The following is an 18998-nucleotide window of genomic DNA, read 5'->3' on the forward strand; positions in this document are numbered from 1 at the left end:
ATCGAATAGAAATTGCCTGCTGAGTCACTCGACTTTGTGTCCCCAGTCGGTTCAGATACCTCCTGACAATGAGTGGGAAGAAGCATACTCGGTGAGTTTACTTGAGTACTTAACGGGACTATAATGTCAGGCGGGCACTGTCCTATATTGGAGCCAGTGTTAATCCTTGGGGAAAATGCATCAGTAGCCTGAACCCCTAAATCGGGCAGAGGTAAAGGGATTACGTCCTTAATAACTCCGAGGTTTTTACCGCCTCCATTACCAGCCAAATGCTAATTCCTAACTCTAATGTGTGTGAAACCTACGTTTTTTTCAATGAATTTCTAAGGTTTTTTAAACGCTAATTTTTAACCTATGGTTTTTTCGGTGAATTTCAAATGTTTTGTAAATGATAATTTTTGAATGTATTAATTGTTATATTATATTTTTTTATACCGATTTACTACATTATTTTAAACTATATATTTTTATATATGTTATTGTTTAAATTACAGTACACATTTTAAATATTATTTGAAAAAAAAATTAAATACTGAAATTGTAATATTTATTTTTTTATTTAATATTTTTTTAATTTATATATATTTTAAATAGCAGGCAGTGATATCCTATGGAAGGAAATTCAAGTCACTGGTAAGTACAGTTAAATTTACTTTTCAGGAATAGTAGTGAGCTAGATTGGGGAATTAATTCCTCTTCAATCCAGAGGTCCCCTGTGAGCCAACTAGCCCACCAGGTACCTCCAGTATGCGCCTTGCAGCTGTGTTGCAGAGAGTCGTTCAAAGGGCACGCCCCCTTTTTACAACACTCTGCAACACAGCTCCGTGGCGCTTACTGGAGATACGTGTTGGACTAGTTGCCCCCTAGGGGACCTCTGGATTGAACAGGAATCAATTCCCCAACTTAAAACACGCCTCAGGGCATGTTTGCACTCACATCACCTCAAGCCCCGCCCCCTACCTTCACCACTGTGCTAACGCGCCCTGTAGAGTGTTCTAAGTTGGGGGATTAAGCCCCCTTGCATACTGGGGGTCGCTGGGGACCAACTAGCCCACCGGGAACCTCCAGGAGGCTGCGTTGCAGAGACGTGTAATGAGGCCATGCCCCTTTTTACACCTCTCTGCAACGCAGCCCCCGGGCGCATTTGCAGAGGGGGAATTAATTCCCCTTGCATACTGGGGGTCCCTGGGGGCCAACTATCCCACCAGGAATCTCCAGTATGCGCCAGGGGGCTGCATCGCAGACAGGTGTAATGAGGCCATGCCCCTTTTTACACCTTTGTACAACGCAGCCCCCGGGTGCGTTTGCAGAGGGGGAACTAATTCCCCTTGCATACCGGGGGTCCATGGGGGCGACTAGCCCACCAGGAACCTCCAGTATGTGCCAGGTGGCTGCATTGCAGAGAAGTGTAATGAGGCCACCCTCCTTTTTACACCTCTCTGCAACGCAGCTCCCTGGTGCATTTGCAGAGGGGGAACCAATTCCCCTTGCATACTGAGGGTCCATGGGGGCCAACTAGCCCACCTGTAACGTACAGTATGTGCCAGGGGGCTGTGTAGCTTTGCCCCGGGGGTGGTGGTCCCTGGGGCAGTGTGAGTGGGCCCCCCCACACTTCTTTTTCATTATCCCCCCGGGATTTGGTCCCCCCGGGGGGTAATTTGAAAAAAGAAGACCGGGTTTAAAAAAAAATAATTGGGGCCTTGGAGGTCCTTGTGGGATCACCTGAGCAGGCCTAGGCGGTAAAGCTGTCTCTACCCTGCCCCCTTTTTGCGTTCTACACGTTTGTTTTTCTGATTTCGTGTGCCTTGGTCTACCGAGCACAAGATGGCTGCCAACACTTCCTGGTTTGGATGTTCACAGCCAATGAGCATGCAGCTCGTACTCGGAAAGGTACGCGTACGGTACTCGTACAGTACTCATACCCCGCTATTTTTGTAAAAAAAAATAGGGTGGGCCTTAGGAGTACTTGTGGGACCCCCTGAGCAGGCCTAGGGGGACCGGGTGTTTCTACCCTGCCACCTTTTTGCGTCCTACACGTCTGTTTTTCTGCTTTCTTGTGCCTCAGTCTACCGAGACACAAGATGGCTGCCAACACTTTCTGGTTTGGAGCGAGACAGTTGACAGCCAATCAGCATGCAGCTCGTGCTCAGAATGGTACAGAGTACAGTAAGCTTACAGTAAGCTTATGGTATGCACCTCTAGATATACATATTAATTTACTTTTGATTTTCTCAGGAACTACTGAACAAATTTACACCATTTAAAAAAAGGGTGATCTGCGAACCGAACTCTACCTTTTTGCCAAATTTGGTATAATTCCGCTCAGCCGTTCGGGCTGTTGCCCAGGCTAAAGGTCCTAAGGAAAATTGCATGGGGAAAACACGTGTTGGGACCCCCTTATTTCTCGACCCCTGCTGCACGAATCCCCCCAAACTTTCAGGGAAGGAGCGGAGCAGGCCATTTTCTTGGAGAATTTCGTGAAGATTCGTCCACCGGCGCCAAAGTTATTCCAAATAGAATGTTGCAGATTTCCTATGGAAACTAGGTATTAACTATAACTATATATCTAGATCGATCTGTGGTGGAATTTTGTCTGTCAAAATAATAGATTAGATAGACCTAAATTAACTTCCATGTCATAGCCTATCAAACGAGATAAGTTGTTGCTTTCACTAATTATTTGACTAGATGTGCTATTAATTGTAACTCTGCAACTTAAAGGTGAAAAATTGTACTGTCTCCTCTTTTTTCTTTTAATTTTGTTACATGTTTTCATACTCAACGTTTACCTTTTGCTCTCATCGATTCTTCTTTCTTATATTATGAACCTTTTACTTATTTTGTAATATGCCTACAGTTCTTACTTTTTTCTCCTTAATTCTCATTATTTATTGACATATATATCCATACCAAGGTTTTTAGAAATTCGCAATTTTTGCTAACTGGTTCCAAGGATTATTATTGTTTTCTTTGGCTATAGGCATATGTTTGTATTACTTATTTATTTAAAAATAAAAGATTTATTAATCTGAAATAAACTGATGTGTAACCATATGGAGCAAAAGACAACACATTGTTGGACTGCGTTTAATAAAATGCCTTTATTGGTATAGGGTAATCATTCTGGAGTCAGGAATATCTCTATTTTAAGATGCATACTTTCTAATCCCTGTTTAAGTTTTACTTTAATACAAATATTTTATGGTTACATGAGTCTCACCTGTGACTGTTTATTATACCATGTATTATACCACTGACACTTGTATTGCAGTGGTTCACTTACACATTGACCAACGACCTAACTATTCAACAGAAACCTTTCTATATACGAACAGTTACCACACATAACACCCAGTAGGGAATATTGGAAGTTGTCCAACCAGTAGTATGCTTGCATTGTGAGCTACATCTACTACTATAGGACAGCAGAGGGTGCATTTCTTGACTACCATCTCACTACGCCGACTTACTTTTTAGAAAAGGTGGTGGCTCCTTGAGACCAAACAGCTCTTGTATAGCACTACAGCTGTGGTTCTCTTTTTTAGGTCTTGCGCCTAGCGTTGCAGTGTGCAGCATTGACCGCGCAGCGAGAGATCTCATGTAGGGGGTTTAAAAACTGACCTAGGAATCGCACGCGCTTGTGCGTGTGCTTTTCCTTTTGGCACACGCTATTGGCCTTTTTGTGTCTTTTTATCAAAGACAGCAAGCAATTGGCCAAAGGCGGGCGCATTGCTCCACCCATGGCCTTTTGGTGTCTATTACGTGCACCGCTGGCATGTGGCTTCAATTATCGTGCCCAGGAACGGGCGTGATAATTGAAACCACATGTCTCGCTGTGGCGTGCGCGCGCACCACTCGCTGGTTTCTTCTTTTTTGGATCCATTTCACAGGGAAGCAACTAAATGAAAGAAGGAAAGAGAGGTGGAATGCTCACACACACCACTTGTTTTCTTCGACTGTTGCTAGTTGTGCTTCGGGTCGAGTACTGCGCTGCCATTCAGCGAGAAAAGTGCATTTCAGAGCATGCTATAACACAAAGCCCGGGGTCCGGTTCACCCTGGCTCGGAAAGCGCTTTCTCCTTGTGACAAACTGAACAGCGGCACCTCACAATCTGCAGCTGGGGAGACCACCAGAGGGGGGTTCTCCCTACCCGGGATACGCTTTTACTATCCACCTAAGAAGAGAAAGGTGACCTTTAAAAATATTGAATCTGGACGTTTCAACGTCTTTGAAAAATCATCAATGGTGAATGTGGATCTGAGGGTGAAATTGCAGGGTTTTGGGGAAAAAATGCGAAATCCACCACTTTTCGGTTGGAAAAAAATGCATAATTTCTTTAATGTGCAGGATTAATATAATCCACTCAATGGTGGTGGAGAAGCAGACAGTGATATCATTACATCTTGGTTGAAACCAGAGTCTGGGAGAGGGTTCTTGATTTTCAGATTCACCAGAGACAAGACAGCAACCATAATGCCCTGGTAATGACTCTTAAACCTGGGAGTTTGGGTCTGTCTTCTAACCCTTTACCAGCACCCAATCCAGCTCAAAATGTTTTGTCCCTAGCGAATAACAGGCGGAGAGTGCGGTGGTGCCATATCCAGAATTCCCCGACTAAACTGGCCAACATATACCAACAGGTCATACCATGTTTAATTGAAATGGGTGAGGCAGGTGGAACGGACATACAAATAGGGATTGAGGACAGGCCTCTAACAATCCACAAACAGTAGACGTAAAAATTACTTGATGTGTTCTATCCAGTAGGAAAAGAAAGGGTAAAAAGTGATCCTGCCCATCCCTGGTATAATGCCAACTGTTGTGAGGCTAAATTAGAACTGCTAACTGCAGTGAAGGCAAAGTATAGGCTAGCAATTAAGCAGCATGGGACTAGGTATAAGCAGATTATTAATCTAGAAAAGAAAAATTGTGAAGCTGAGAAGTGGGAAGATCTTAGGACTGCCCTGCATGAAAAAGACCTGAAAACATTTTGGGCAATAGTCAGGTCTGGGGGTGAAGAACCAAATATTTACAATACTCCTTCTCAGGGGTCTTACCAATAAGTAGTCCATTCAAAAGTGGCAAAGAAATCAACAGAGAATCTGAAATATGAAAAGACATCTTTATTATAATTAATTGTGAGGCTGCGTAGCCCAGTCACACTTAAAGCAACTGGATGAGGGAGTCTGTCTGCAAGGCCTCCGCACAGGCCTTTTATACAGAATATTGTGCCCTCTGCACACATTCCTGCTTTGAAGTGCATTATTGTTGGAGATTCCCAGGACGTGCACACAAAGCCCCACTTTCAAGATAAGTCCAGGCCATAAAAGGATCGCACACATGCTTGGTTTCCTGTTCCATCAGGCCGGACAAACCCATCATAAAACCTTCAACCCAGATCGATGAACATGTCTTAAAGGAAAGGCAGAAACAGATGGGAAGGAAATAGAGGAGTGGGAATGGTGGGCCATAAAGTTGGACACGTCCTGCTCTTTGATCTTTATTGCGCCAGCTGCTGAACAAGGAACTGGCTTGGCGAGGTTAGCCTCAAGCAACAGGGTCAGCTTTCGTCAGGTCATGCAGAAGTCAGCACAAACCCATGCTAAGGTTATATCCTTTAAATGCTTGTTCTGCCATGGTGAGAGCCTACTGTAAGGGCAATGCATAACATGGCTGCTATTCACAAGATGGAACCCAAGTGTTCAATACAAAACCTTCAAATGCACAGTGAATCCATTGGTGTAACATGATGAAAATACTCATGCATACCGCATTTGTTATTTGCGGTTCGCTGATACCAAATTCATAACAGAATTATGATATTTAAAACACAGGTTCAGAATTTTCAGAACCACAGGGGTAGGGAGGGGCGACTTGCCCTAGAACCCAACATAGCCCCAGCAGTTTGGGAAGCACACTTCGGTGCTTTGTATGCTGATCAGGGCAAAGAGGGTACCTCCTCTCCTTCGCCGAACCCCTCCAATGAGTATCGATTAGAAGGGGTTTGGAAGATCAACTTAGGCGAAGTAGAATTCGCCATTGATAAACTACAACCTAATAAAGCGCCAGGTTTAGATAAGCTACCCGGGGACCTATTCCGGATGGAACCGAAAATTTGGGGTCCGTATCTGTGTGCCCTGTTTAATGCTATCCTAAAGGGTATGGATCCGCCGGATACTTGGCGTGGAACCGAGATAGTCCCCATACACAAAAAATGTTGCCCTATCCTACCGTCCAATTATAGACCTATTAGCCTAATAGACACCACTCAAAAACTTATGGGACCGGTCATTTTAGATAGAATTTAGGGCTGGATTGAGGAGATGGAGATCCTGAGTCCTTATCAGGCAGGCTTCAGGTCAAAGTATATCAACTATTGACCAGATATTTAGACTTCAGGTCCTATACTGAAAGACGGTGAGTGTAGAGGGGGGCCGCTCTACCTCATCTTCGTCGACCTGAAGTCTGCCTTCGATCTAGTTCCTAAAGAAAAACTGTGGAAAGTACTGTGTGACCTTGGGAACCCACCGTACCTCTTGGATGTGTTAGTGGGGTTGCACAGGGAGACTTACGCCCAAGTTAGTTTTGGGAAACATGGGAAATTGTCAGCACATTTTCCGGTGAAGCAGGGGGTTCGCCAAGGGTGTGTCCTGGCCCCCACCCTATTCTGCCTCTACATCAATGGACTTATTGACCATCTACTTGGTGTTAAAGATAGTGATGCTCCAAGGTTAGTCTCGGGAAGGGGGCCCGCATTGATTTTCAGGGACAACACCTTGTTGTTGTCCAAAACATCAATGGGCATTCAACGCATTCAGGATGGCTTCGCTGACTTTTGCATCTTGAAAGGCTTGGAGGTCAACCTATCTAAAACTAAATTTATGATCTTCAATTCCCCCAGGACCACTCCCCATCGTTAGATGGCATTCCCCTAGAGAGAGTGAAGACTTTCGAGTATTTGGGTATCACTTTATCGTAACACCTGGAGTGGGATACCCAACTGGCCAGGGCAAGCCTAAAGTTAACCCAAACATCGGGGGGATAATGAAAATGTATAGACTGGCCACTTTTAAGCCAGCTGCCCCTATTATTGAAATCTATAAAGTACAGGCTAGGGGGCCACCCTCTATGGGGCTGAATTGTGGGGACATTGTAGGCCCTCTAACCTTATGAAAGTAGAGCATTCTTTCATGAGGAATTTGGTGGGACTTCCGCCTAGCACACCTTTAGTTATTATTATTATTATTATTATATGAAATTTGTAATGCGCTCAGCTTACCCGGGGGCATCCCGGCGCAAATTCCGCACCGCATGGATTTAGGGCTATTACCCATTGATGAAGTTACTGCTCTAAAACCCCTCATGTACTGGCGAAGGCTATGGGTAACACCAGAGCTGTCAGCCTTATAGAGACGAACTCAGAGAGGTTTTGCCCACACTGATTAGTGAGCAAATCCCTTGGCTTAGCCACATAAGGGCTCATAGTTACAGAATAGGAAAGCAGGAAATCTGGGAAATTCCGGATATAGCGTTCTCATTAATAACTAGGGTAGAACTGGTGCGACATTGTAGGTATCACAACTTGTCAATCCTCCAAGTAAGTTCCACTGTTGGTCGCTTGACAACAGAGTTTCTACAGGTAAACGCGGAATATAAAAAAGAAGAGTTTTTAGATTTGATCCATCCTCCCCTGGCCAGGAAATTATACATGCAATTCAGATTGGGGACTCTCCCTCTTATGTCGTTCACCAGTAAATGGGACAATGACAAGAATCAGGAATGCCCGGCGTGTAAACATAAGATAGAGTCTGAAAATCATGTGTTTTTCCTATGCCCTGCTGCTTATCATGTATCCCGCAAACGATGGGTAATTCCAATTTGTAGAAATCTAGGATTTAGACACTGTTTTCAAGCCCTTAGGATTTTAAAGTATAATACTCATCCCCCTATTGTTTTTGCTGTCTCGCGCTTTCTGAATGGGATGCGGCACTAGGAGTTTCCTAAAATAATCATCTGTGGAGCCGTATGTCTGCCTGTCTGTTAAAAGAAATTCATGGAGGCATTTATAATGTGGTTACTTGTAGCACTTACTAATGAATTTTTTAATATCAATAACTTTCAAGGATTTTGAAGCTGTTTTTATATAGGGATGGCTGAATTACATTTTTAAATTGGAAAAAATGCAGAATACATGATTGTATTGTATTATTTTATGCTATTTATTAACTTTTTTGTCTCTTGTATGATAGTATTAATGTACTTTTATGGCCCGAGGTGGCCTAAATAAAGTTATGGAATGGATATCATTTTTGCGAGTTTGTGATGTTTTATTGAATGATAACATGCAGTGTAATTCTGTTTAGATTGTTTAACCTTTTATATATATTTGGGTTTTTCAGGTTTACTCGATACAGCCAGGGCAGATTTCTCTCAATGCATCCTCACGGCCCAGCGACCCCCACCCTTTTATCATAAAGGTTTGATGTGGCACCTGCAGGCACATGTTCTAGCTTCGTAGTGCTTTGAACAAATTGCTTGCATTGTTCACCAAGTAATCAGTAGCACTTTCAATCTTCTTCTGCAGGATGAAGTGCAGATTCAACACCACAAATGTAAGTGGTTCTCTTCTGTAAATGCATTAACCCCACAAGTGTACTAGAAGAGGATGCCAGGAAAGCGGGAAATCTGCTTTATTGGCGGAAACTTTTATACATCCGAGGAGCTCACAGCAGCAAATGAAAAGAGTACTAATATGAAACTTTTCACTGTTAGGGTGGTGGCTGGCTGCCGTGTTTCTGGCTATCTTTAATAAAGCGCCACGTGCTGCAGGAGCATCCTCGTGGTCGTGGCACCCGAGAGACAGATAAGTACTTGTCATATGTACAAGGTACACGCGGAATGCAAGTTGAGGTGGTAAGGAAAGGTGAAAACGGTGACATAAGATAAGACTTCAATATGCGAGCACATATCTGGCCATTTAGTTTTCTGAACATGGGCCCAAAAGAGAAATTCCAAATGATTAGTTATTACTGAAAACTGCTGTTAATAAATAGTTCATAAAAACAATCTGGCTGGCGGGCAGTTCTGGATCTCATTCATTAAAGATGCAAACTAAAGACAGGGAACATGTCAGACCCCATAAGGGACCACCCATAACCTTTAGGTGGGCGCCACACACTTCTCTAAAACTCTACAGCTGCTTCCAAGAGCCGATATATATAAAAAGCACTCAGGGAGCTTTCCACAGATTCTTTAGGTACGCTAGACGAGCTTATAGGGAAGTCCACAAATGTAACATCTATTTCAGCAAACTCCGAAGCAACTCCCCTAATGTTCTATAACAACCTCAATGGACCTCTTTCCAGCCCTTAACGTACATCCGTCTTCAGAACAAGCATTTGCAATGCAATAGGTCTCGCAGTAGTTAAAGTTTGCGCTACTGGCGTTGCAAATAATGATGTAACGCCAATAGCTCAAACTTTCAGTAATGCGAGACCTATTGCATTGCAAATGCGTGTTTGTAAGGTGGTCTCTGTATTGCTGTGCTGGCCTCTATCTTTTCTTCACTGATAAGGAATGTAAACCCAAATGCCCAATGGAACAAAAGAAACATCAGTTTATTTTTTCTACTTTTCAATCGTTGTTAGGGCTTACATTTCCCTGTAGTGAAGAAAGGAAAAGGTACAGCACAGCACAACAGAGAACCCTGCCTATAAAGAAAGACAGGTGGAGCCTATCTGAAGTAATGCTGGGCAGGAGCCATTCGTCCACTCAAACACATTGGCTGAATTCATCTCTGGGGCCAGGCGGTGCTATTAACCTTATAACCCTTACCTGCTTGAGAATAATGGATGTTGGATTCAATTGCCTTTCTCTCAATCTTTCATCTTGGCTTCGTTTTTGAAGAGAGGTCATTAACAGACAATATTACCCTTAGGTGCCAGCAATAATGCTTACATGTATTCACATCCGTTGTCAAATGCATTTTCTATTGTTAACTTGTCTTCTACATGCATTGACAACCTTTGACTTGAATTGTGACAGTAGTGGGAGAGTAGACTTCAGGCTTTCTCCTACTTTTCCTGAGATTTTCTTCGGGTTGGTCTACTGATTATTTTTCTTCCCAGTCCATCAGTATACAGATGGAACACTATAGTTGGCCTTTTCTTCTTGTCAGAGGGCCAAGTTAGTGAAATACGTCTCACTATGTCTTTTCCAAATGTTTTCACTTTCAGTTCATCCAGCCAGGGTTACAATATTAGTCTTGGTTTGTAGGTCATTTAGAAGAAATGACCGTAGTAACTGAAAAGGTTTCAAATTTATACCTCAAAAAATGGACCCTGTCTGAGGGAATGAGAGCATAAATGTCCTTCTATACTTTCATAGACAATGCAAGGGGAGAGACTATCAGCCTGATTCATGAACGGGCCGTTTTGCGAGGCTCAAATAGCGAATCATAAGGAATCGCTATTTGAGACTCGCAAAACGGTATTCATGTAGGAATCGCTATAGTAATTGCGATTCCCACTGATTCCTTATTTGCGATTAGCTAATTGCTAATCGCAAATAAGGAATAACTCCCCATGCATTCCTATGGGCCAAAAGGCCCATAGGAATGCATGGGGAGTCATTCCTCATTTGCGATTAGCAATTAGCTAATCGCAAATGAGATTGCGAGTACAAGGGTGCCAGTGGTGTCCAAAGGACACCCTGTAGCACCCCTGCATGGAAATTAACACAGGTGTTGCACACACACATGTCCAAAGGACATGTGTGTGTGTAACGTGCAACTCAGAAAAATGCATTTAAATGCATTTTTCTGAGTTTTCGCAATTTACCGCGAGGTTTGACCTCGCGGTAAATTGCGGCCCGAAATTGCGATTTCGCAATTGTAAAATGGATGATGAATTACATTTAAGGAATCTCAAATTGAGATTCCTTAAATGTAAATCCTCGCAAATATGCGAATTAGCAAATAGCGATTTTTGCATTTGGGATGTTGAATCCCAAATGCCAAAATCGCTCTCGCAAAGGGCCAGATTCTCAGAATCTGGCCCTTTGCGAGCCGATTCGGCCTTGATGAATAAGGCTGTATCTCAATTGATGGCACAGCGGTCTGTCTGCAAGGTGAATTACATAAATACAACGTTTCTTGCAAATGTAACATAATTCATTTATTTTTGGCAAATCTTGTAGACAAATCAATCCATACTTCAGCCTGTAAAGTACGATTAGGTTTGAGAAACATATTCTATTACATGAAACAATTGATTTTACGTCCTTTTGTACAAAATCAGCTCTTCTTGCTGATTGATGCTCTCCATTTGTGTGTTATGGTAGTATGTTTAAATCTCATAAATATGTGCCAACACATATTTTTGTTCTTTCTGATGGTATGTGGCCTCATCATAACCCTAATACAAATAATGGTACCCGCAAAAAATATCATTAGCCTCCGAAATTAGCTTATAGCTCTTGTTGTAGTTACTGAAACCTGGGATTTTGGACTACCCAAATTTCACCAAGAAAAACACTGAAAACTACTTGTGGGCAAAACTAAGTTCCGATTTTGTCCTCCTAATAATTAGAGAAGCATGTCTTATCAGCCTGAAACCCAGGACAGTGTGATAAATGCTGCCCAAAAATATGGCATACCATGTTACAGTATTTTATGTGTATTTGATTTCCACCTGGGTTATGAAGAGGGTAAAAAAATGCCACATTCCTCAGTACCTGTACTTATTGGGTGTGCAATTTCCATATGATTTAAAAGCGGTCAGAATGAGGTATGTCCATATGACATTATGGAAATGCCATGATTTATCTCCTACAATTCAGGCTTGTGGAAACATAGGGGCTTTTTTACAGATTGGTCGATGGGGTACCCTGTAAAAACCTGGCAGATATCTTGTCCTTGTTTGCGATCGCAATTTGGCTTAGTGGTATGTATTAAGGCAAAACTGCCTGGCAAAATAAGGAATTGCAAAATTTGCGATTCCCTATTTTGCGATTTCATTTAAGTAATAGCAAATTGCGATTCCTTAAATGCAATGTAAGAAACACCAAAAAAGTGCAATTTGGCCTTAAGGAATTGCTAATTACAACCAACTTCAAGTTGGTGGTATTTTGCGATTTCTTTGAAAAATGCACTTTTTTGCATTTTTCAAAGAGCAATGTGGAGCACATACATGCCCTTAGGGCATGTATTTGCGCCACATGTGCACACATGCTTATTTCAAGGGTGCAACAGGGTGTTCTTTTGATACCCTTGCACCCTTGAAATTGCATTCTCAATTTGCAATTCTCTAATTGCTTATTGCAAATTGAGAATGTCTTCCCATTCATTCCTATGTGCTTTTAGGCCCATAGGAATGAATGGGGAGGTATTCCTTAATTGCGAGTTGCAATTTGCGATTCGCAAGCAAAGAATATCTAGGATTCGAAAAATGATTTGCAAATCCTACATATATAGCGTTTTGCGAATCTCAAATAGTGATTCTCTAAAAATCGCTATTTGAGAATCGCAAAACCAAAGTTTCATACATATGGCGCATAGTCACAAAAAATAAAAAAAATATTTGGTGTAACATTGTTCCCTCAGATTATTCCCCACATATTTCAATGAAAGTTTAAATGTGTAAACATTGCCGAAGCATATTATTCTCATGCAGCCCGATTTATCAGAGATCTCTAAAAGAAGCAGTGAATGTTTGATTCATGATGGAGCGCGCTTCCTCTGAAATGTTACCAATAGTTTAGTTTATTTTTTGAGCTATCCTTTTCCAATCCTTAGTAAAAATAAAAATTAAAAACCCAAATGAATTCCAGTGGCGTTACTAGAGCTTGGTTTGCCGCCCAATGATGGCGGGTTCAGGTTGAGCTGTTGGGGTACGGGAGTGGGGAGGCGCAGATGATGAGGGGGGAGAATAAAATGTAAAAAGAAGAAAACTTATATTGCGCTCGCTGCCGCCCCCCAAAGCAAGTGCTGGTCGGGGCGGCCCGCCCCTGCTTTACCTAGCTACGCCACTGATTAATGCTTTACACTGTAAACATTAAAGAAAATGTTCAAAATGTATGCACAACCCTAATCTTTCATGTTCTACATAAAATAGCATTCCAGTCAGATATTGTGTTGTCTCTAACATGTTAAATAACATTTTGACTGTCCCATTTCGTCTGAATAGGTAAATATGTCTGCTTGCATGAGTTACTAAATGTTGTACATAGGCATGAGTCCATAATGAAGCAGAGACGTGTCACGAGAAATAAGATTCCGAGTTAGAACCAGACTTCAAGACATTCATTCATTGTCTAGACTAGCTCCAGAATGTCACAAACCACAACTTAGACTTTGACAAAGTCAAAAGATAAACACAGGCAATAGTTTTATTGGCAGGATGAACATGACAATACGAAATACATCATCTTCTTCTCTGCAGACTAACAACAATCCATTGCTCATAATGTCATTTCAAGCATGTATGTAAAATGTCCAGATCACACTTTCTGATAAGACTGTACATGTCAGTAAGTCACCACATCAACATATCAGAGTGAATAAGTGAGTGGAAGGAAGTGTGTGCCGAAGTGTTCATATAGTTACTCTTGGTGTGTCAGTGTTGCTTTCAGACAGAGGAGAAATAAGTGTATGAAACTGCAAATAACTTCTAACAGCAAGTTCTTGATCTTGACTTATGCAAATAAAGTGGGATTCCACAGGAAAAACTCAATGGAATAATTCTCCACCAAATGGGTGTCTTTCCTTGAGAAACTGCATGTGCTGGGCCACACTTCTACACAGAAGAATGGACAAAGGGGTTAAGGATCTATGTGTGGGTCACACCTATAGGATGTGTCTTGTTATGACTTACACAATCATTCAATGTGAATTTTAGGCCTTCTGCAGCTGACTGGTTTGGGCTCTTGGGAGTCTCCAAGGCAAAACTTTAGTATATTAAACCTTGAAAATCTGCAATGTCCCCAGTGACTACAGTGCGGTTAATTAACAGTTTAAAAATAGAATATTGCACAGTACCCTGTCAGAACACCACAGAGAATTTAGTTGAATCATGTCAGAGGTGTAGGCCATGAGCAACCTAGGTATTGGTGCTCATGCTGCTGGTCAGTTGATAAATTGCTATTAACTTTTTAACCTGTTTACCTTTTTCAATGTAGTCAGATGTCCTGCTTTGTAGCTTAGAACTCTCTTTTTAAATTAATATCACTGTTTCTGCCTACATGCTACCGTTGTGGTTGTGTTGTGGTAGTTTCCTCCCGGACCCATGTGTGGTTGGATTGCTTGAAGTTTCCTGCCCTCCAGTGTGCTGCAAAGGCTCTGTTTGTGTGGATAGGGCAGGAGATTTTGAGGCAAATTTCTACTCACTTTCGGGTGCCTTTTTGGAAGGTCAGTGCTCTAGTGGTCCTTTGCCTGGGCACTTTTAGTGGCATGCCAGCGCAGTCATGCAGCAGACATGCACAGTCAGCACACCACTGGCACGTCTAAGGCAAATCCGTCTGTGCTTGTCTGTACCTGGATGGCCCCAGGGCCCAGGACCCCTGGTGGTTTCCCCGTAGCCGACATCGTATACTCCATACTAGAGTTAATGCAACTCAACGTCGTCTTGCCTATGGACTGCCAGTGCACCATAGACCTGTGAAAGACAAATCAAAGGTGTAAAAGGAGTGCGTTTGTGCCCAAAGGTCATGTTGGAAGTGAGCAGGTGCTAAACCTTCCCAAGACTTGGGCCAAGTTTATCTCAGTGAACTGCAGGTTCCTAGTCTATCATAAACTAGACATGTTTGATTTTCTGGGAAAGTAGTGGCCTGGTACAGTCTTCCTTACAAAGACATGTTGGTGTGAGGAATCCTCCTCAGGCTAACTCCAAGCTATTCCAACAGGTTTTGGCATCAGCAGGCTAGATAGACATGGACAGAGAGGGGGAGGTATTGTAATATTTTTTGAGCAAGACATTCAATGCAAATTATCTGAGCTCAACATTGAGGAAAGTGAAACAGTCCTCTTTTTTCTGGTACTGACTGGCAACTATACATTGTGAGGAGCTTTGATCTATTGTTCTCCAGGGACTGCCAACAACTTTGTCACAACAGTAGCAAATGTCTTAACTCCACTCGTACTCCAATATGCCATATTTAGAGTGGTACGAGCTTGAATTTACATCCTGAGGATACGTCCTGCCCTACAGCCATGACAGTGGCAGCAGACCTGGAAGGTCTGCAATAGGTTCAGCATGAAAATACTCACACACTACTAGGGGCACATTCTGGAACCTGTTTTCCCTAATGTTGCTGACATAGTGGTTAAGCAGCCCGTGCCCCCGGTATGGCCTGATCACTAAGCCATCCCGTTTTTGATTCCATACGAGAATACACCCAAAGTGGTTCAGGTCGCCTAGGTGGCATGGACCAGATGCTGGGATAAAATCACCCTGTTAGCATTTTGTGGTGCTTTGGCAAATAACGGCCAGTCTGGGCAACTGTATGGAGACAGATTATTCTCAAATAGGCAGAGTTTTCCGCACTCTGCGATCCTCAGGTCACGCGGAATTCTGAAAAACACAGCAGAGTTTTTTCTCGCTCGCCAGCATCCATTTGACAAGCACAAGCGGGGAAAATACTTCACCCGGTGAAATTTCTCAACGCATGCGGTCAGAGTTCTCAACCCTGGCGTTCGCAGATGGTCGCAACCGTTCGCATTGAGAAACCTTACATTCTCATTGAGAAAGCTGCAGCTTGGGTAGAAAATCTACTTGAACAGCAAGAAAAGACCACTACCCTCTTGCGCTGCGCACGGTGCAGTTTGCTCTGATTTTACAGTGCGGGACAAACATCGTGTGCTGAAAATCAAAGCAAATGGCATGACCAAACCTACTCCTCCGCTGGCGGAACTCCGCGTAGCACGGCAGAGTTTTTTGGTCACTGCACGGAACTCGGCATTGTGGAACTCTACCAACCCCGCCCCAGCCTATTCTCAAGTAGAAAACTGGATTAATGAAGCTTTGGTTCACATTGCTCCTTGTGGAAGGCAAGGCTTTCACAGAACGTGACCCTTGGCTGAGTGGTTAAATGTGGAGTTGCTAACATTAAAGAAAATCTGTAAATGGCTGGAATGCCTTTGGCGCAGAGAGTATGATCCTGTGCACTAAATTGATAAGGCAGCATTGAAAAGATATCACAGGGTTACTGAAAAGGCTTGCTGTGAATTTTACACTAATAAAATTCAGCAGGCCCCAAATACTCTATGAGCTTTTTAGGGTGGTGAAGTCTCACTTACCACTGTTTCAGCATCCTCCACTCCTACAGAGGAAGGCTGCAACATGTTGGCGCACTTTTTTTGGGATACAGTAGCCATTATTTATGATTCATTTCCAGCGAAATTTATAGATGTGCCTAGTTTTGACAAATGGTTCAAACGGTCAGAGGACAGCCCTAGGTTGAATAGTTTCAGACTTATTGTTGTGAAAGAATTGACATATATGAGTCAGTAAAATCAGGCTCACCTCAAAACCTAACTTCTCTGGCCATCTTGAACAAGGCTTGGCGGTTATTTATCCAGGCCTAAGTGAATTGATCAACAACTCCTTGAACTCTGGCCAGGTAATCAGAAGGTGGAAGCATGCACAAGTGGTTGCTCTTGTGAAAAAGATACTCCTGGATCCCAGCTAGCCGGAAAATTATTGTCCAGTTTCGCTCCTCCCACGTTTTTCCAAAATTACAGAAAAAGCTGTCAACAAAACAGATTTCTGCTTTTATAGAGAGCCACAACGTTCTCCATAAAACGTAATGTGGGTTCCGTCCTACATACAGTACAGAGTCTGCCCTATTATTGGTGAAAGATTCTGTGCACTACATTTTGGACACTGGCAACTCTGCAGTGCTATTGATGCTGGATCTTAGCACTCTGTTTGATACTGTGTGTCACACAATTTTGCTAGGGAGACTCTTGAATTGTGGGATCAGACAACTGGCCCTGCGATGGGTTGGGTCCTATTTGCATGGACGCGCCTTTCAGGTGGCACAGAAGCCCCATCAGTCAAGGGTACTCCCATTGAAGCAAGGGGTACCACAGGGCTCCTTGTTGAGCCCAACCGTATTTAACATGTATGTGCGCCCCCTAGCAGAGGTAATTGAGAGCTTCAGGTTTATGATGTTGTCAAATGCTGATGACACTCAGCCTATTATTACCCAATCAAAATATGTCACTCAGATGGCCTCATCTCTCAGCCTCTGCCTGGCAGAAGTCTCAAAGTGCATGGACCTAAATTGTCTGAAGCTCAATGCAGGAAAAACAGAGGTTCTGACCTCGGGTAGCCAGGTTAGCATTTGGTCACCGGCATCCTGGCCTTAGTTGCTGGGCTCTGTTCCAGAAGCCAAACCCCAGGTCAGGTATCTTTCCATATGAGTGGACAATAAACTATCTTTTGACTAACAATTCTTGACAGGGGCAGGAAATTGATGTTTTAAACTTCTGAAAATGCTGAGAAAAAAAATGTGTCTTACCAGCAGAATCCGGGAGAGTGGTTCAGGCCATAATAGTGTCAAAGTTGGACTCCTGCAATTGTGTAATACCTCAGAGTGACACAAAGTAGACTCAACAGATTGCAGAGTCCAAAATTAGGCAGAAAGGCTTAATTTGAATCTGCCTAGGCTGGCGACCATGAAAGACGCACTTAGGCAGCTGCACTGGCTTCCGGTGAAACAAAGAGCAGCGTTCAAAGCCTTATGCTTCTGTTATAAACCCTTGAACAATAAAGGGCCACGATACCCGAAACAACTGGTGAAACTTTAAGTACCCCAGAGGGATCTGAGATCAGCAAGGGAGCGGTTGGCTGTTTTACCCAGAGTGAGGAGAGTACGGAGGGGCAGAAAGTTGATCTGCTTCGTAGCACCTAAACTATGTAATTCTCTGGCTTTAGCAGTTCTGCAGGCCCAGTCAGAGGAAATATTCAGGAAAAACTTAAAACATGGTTTGTCAAATCAGGATATAGGAGAGTTTAGACGGGTGGGCTTGATACCGACTGATGGGACACCTCTCAGGAGGTAGCTAAGCGCTGTCTAAATGCCATTATTATTATTATTATTATTATTATTATTATTATTGGTATTATTATGATTATTATTATTATTATTATTATTAACATTTTATATGATACTGCATTTAATGGGAAAGGGCAACACAAAACCAGTTCATGGGTCAAAGTGTGGTCCGGAGAGCAGCGCAGTTGGCTTTTAAGGCATTAAATAGGAATCCAAATATTATTCTAACTGAGCAAATGCCTCTGTTGCCCATCCAGCCATCTTATTTGGTCTAGGCCGTGAAACAGTACAGTTTGTTTCTAGCATATATATATTTGCAGGATATCCGTATGCAGCTAATAGGCCCGTGTTGATACACACAAAGTTAGCCTCTTATAAAATGTAAAAACTCAATTCATCGAGCAATATTCAATGAGTAGTTAAAACTTGCTTTTGAACATTCAGCAAGCATACCTAAGTCACAAGTAAGATATCACTTTTCACAGAAAGTGCTGTGAGAGAGGTAACTGATACCCACACTTGACATATTAGGGATTGGATAAATCAAATCACACAATTTCCACTTCAGACTGAGATGGGCAAATTCAGAAATTCCTCCAAGACTAAAAGAAAAGAGAACCACCGACATTGCAGCAGTATATTAGCACCGAGCATCATATAGACAATAGCCTATACGCCCTGACAGTTGAATTGAGCAGGTGTTTCCTAGATTCCTCACCCTAATCACTTTGACAATCCATTCCTGCCTGTATGAGAACCTCTGTTTTCTTCTCTCATTGTAATTCTCTCATTGTAATTCAAACCCCTTGGAACACCTACATGGCTTAGTTACTGACAACCTTCTCCAAACAGCAAAACAATTAGATCCTTGCACAGAATATGTCCTGTCACTGTGCAACATACATTACTTCCTACCTCATTCTTAAAGTCAGAAATGTCCATG

The sequence above is a fragment of the Lissotriton vulgaris genome, chromosome 1_1, assembly GCF_964263255.1.
Source record: "Lissotriton vulgaris chromosome 1_1, aLisVul1.2, whole genome shotgun sequence".
Taxonomy (NCBI): Eukaryota; Metazoa; Chordata; class Amphibia; order Caudata; family Salamandridae; genus Lissotriton; species Lissotriton vulgaris.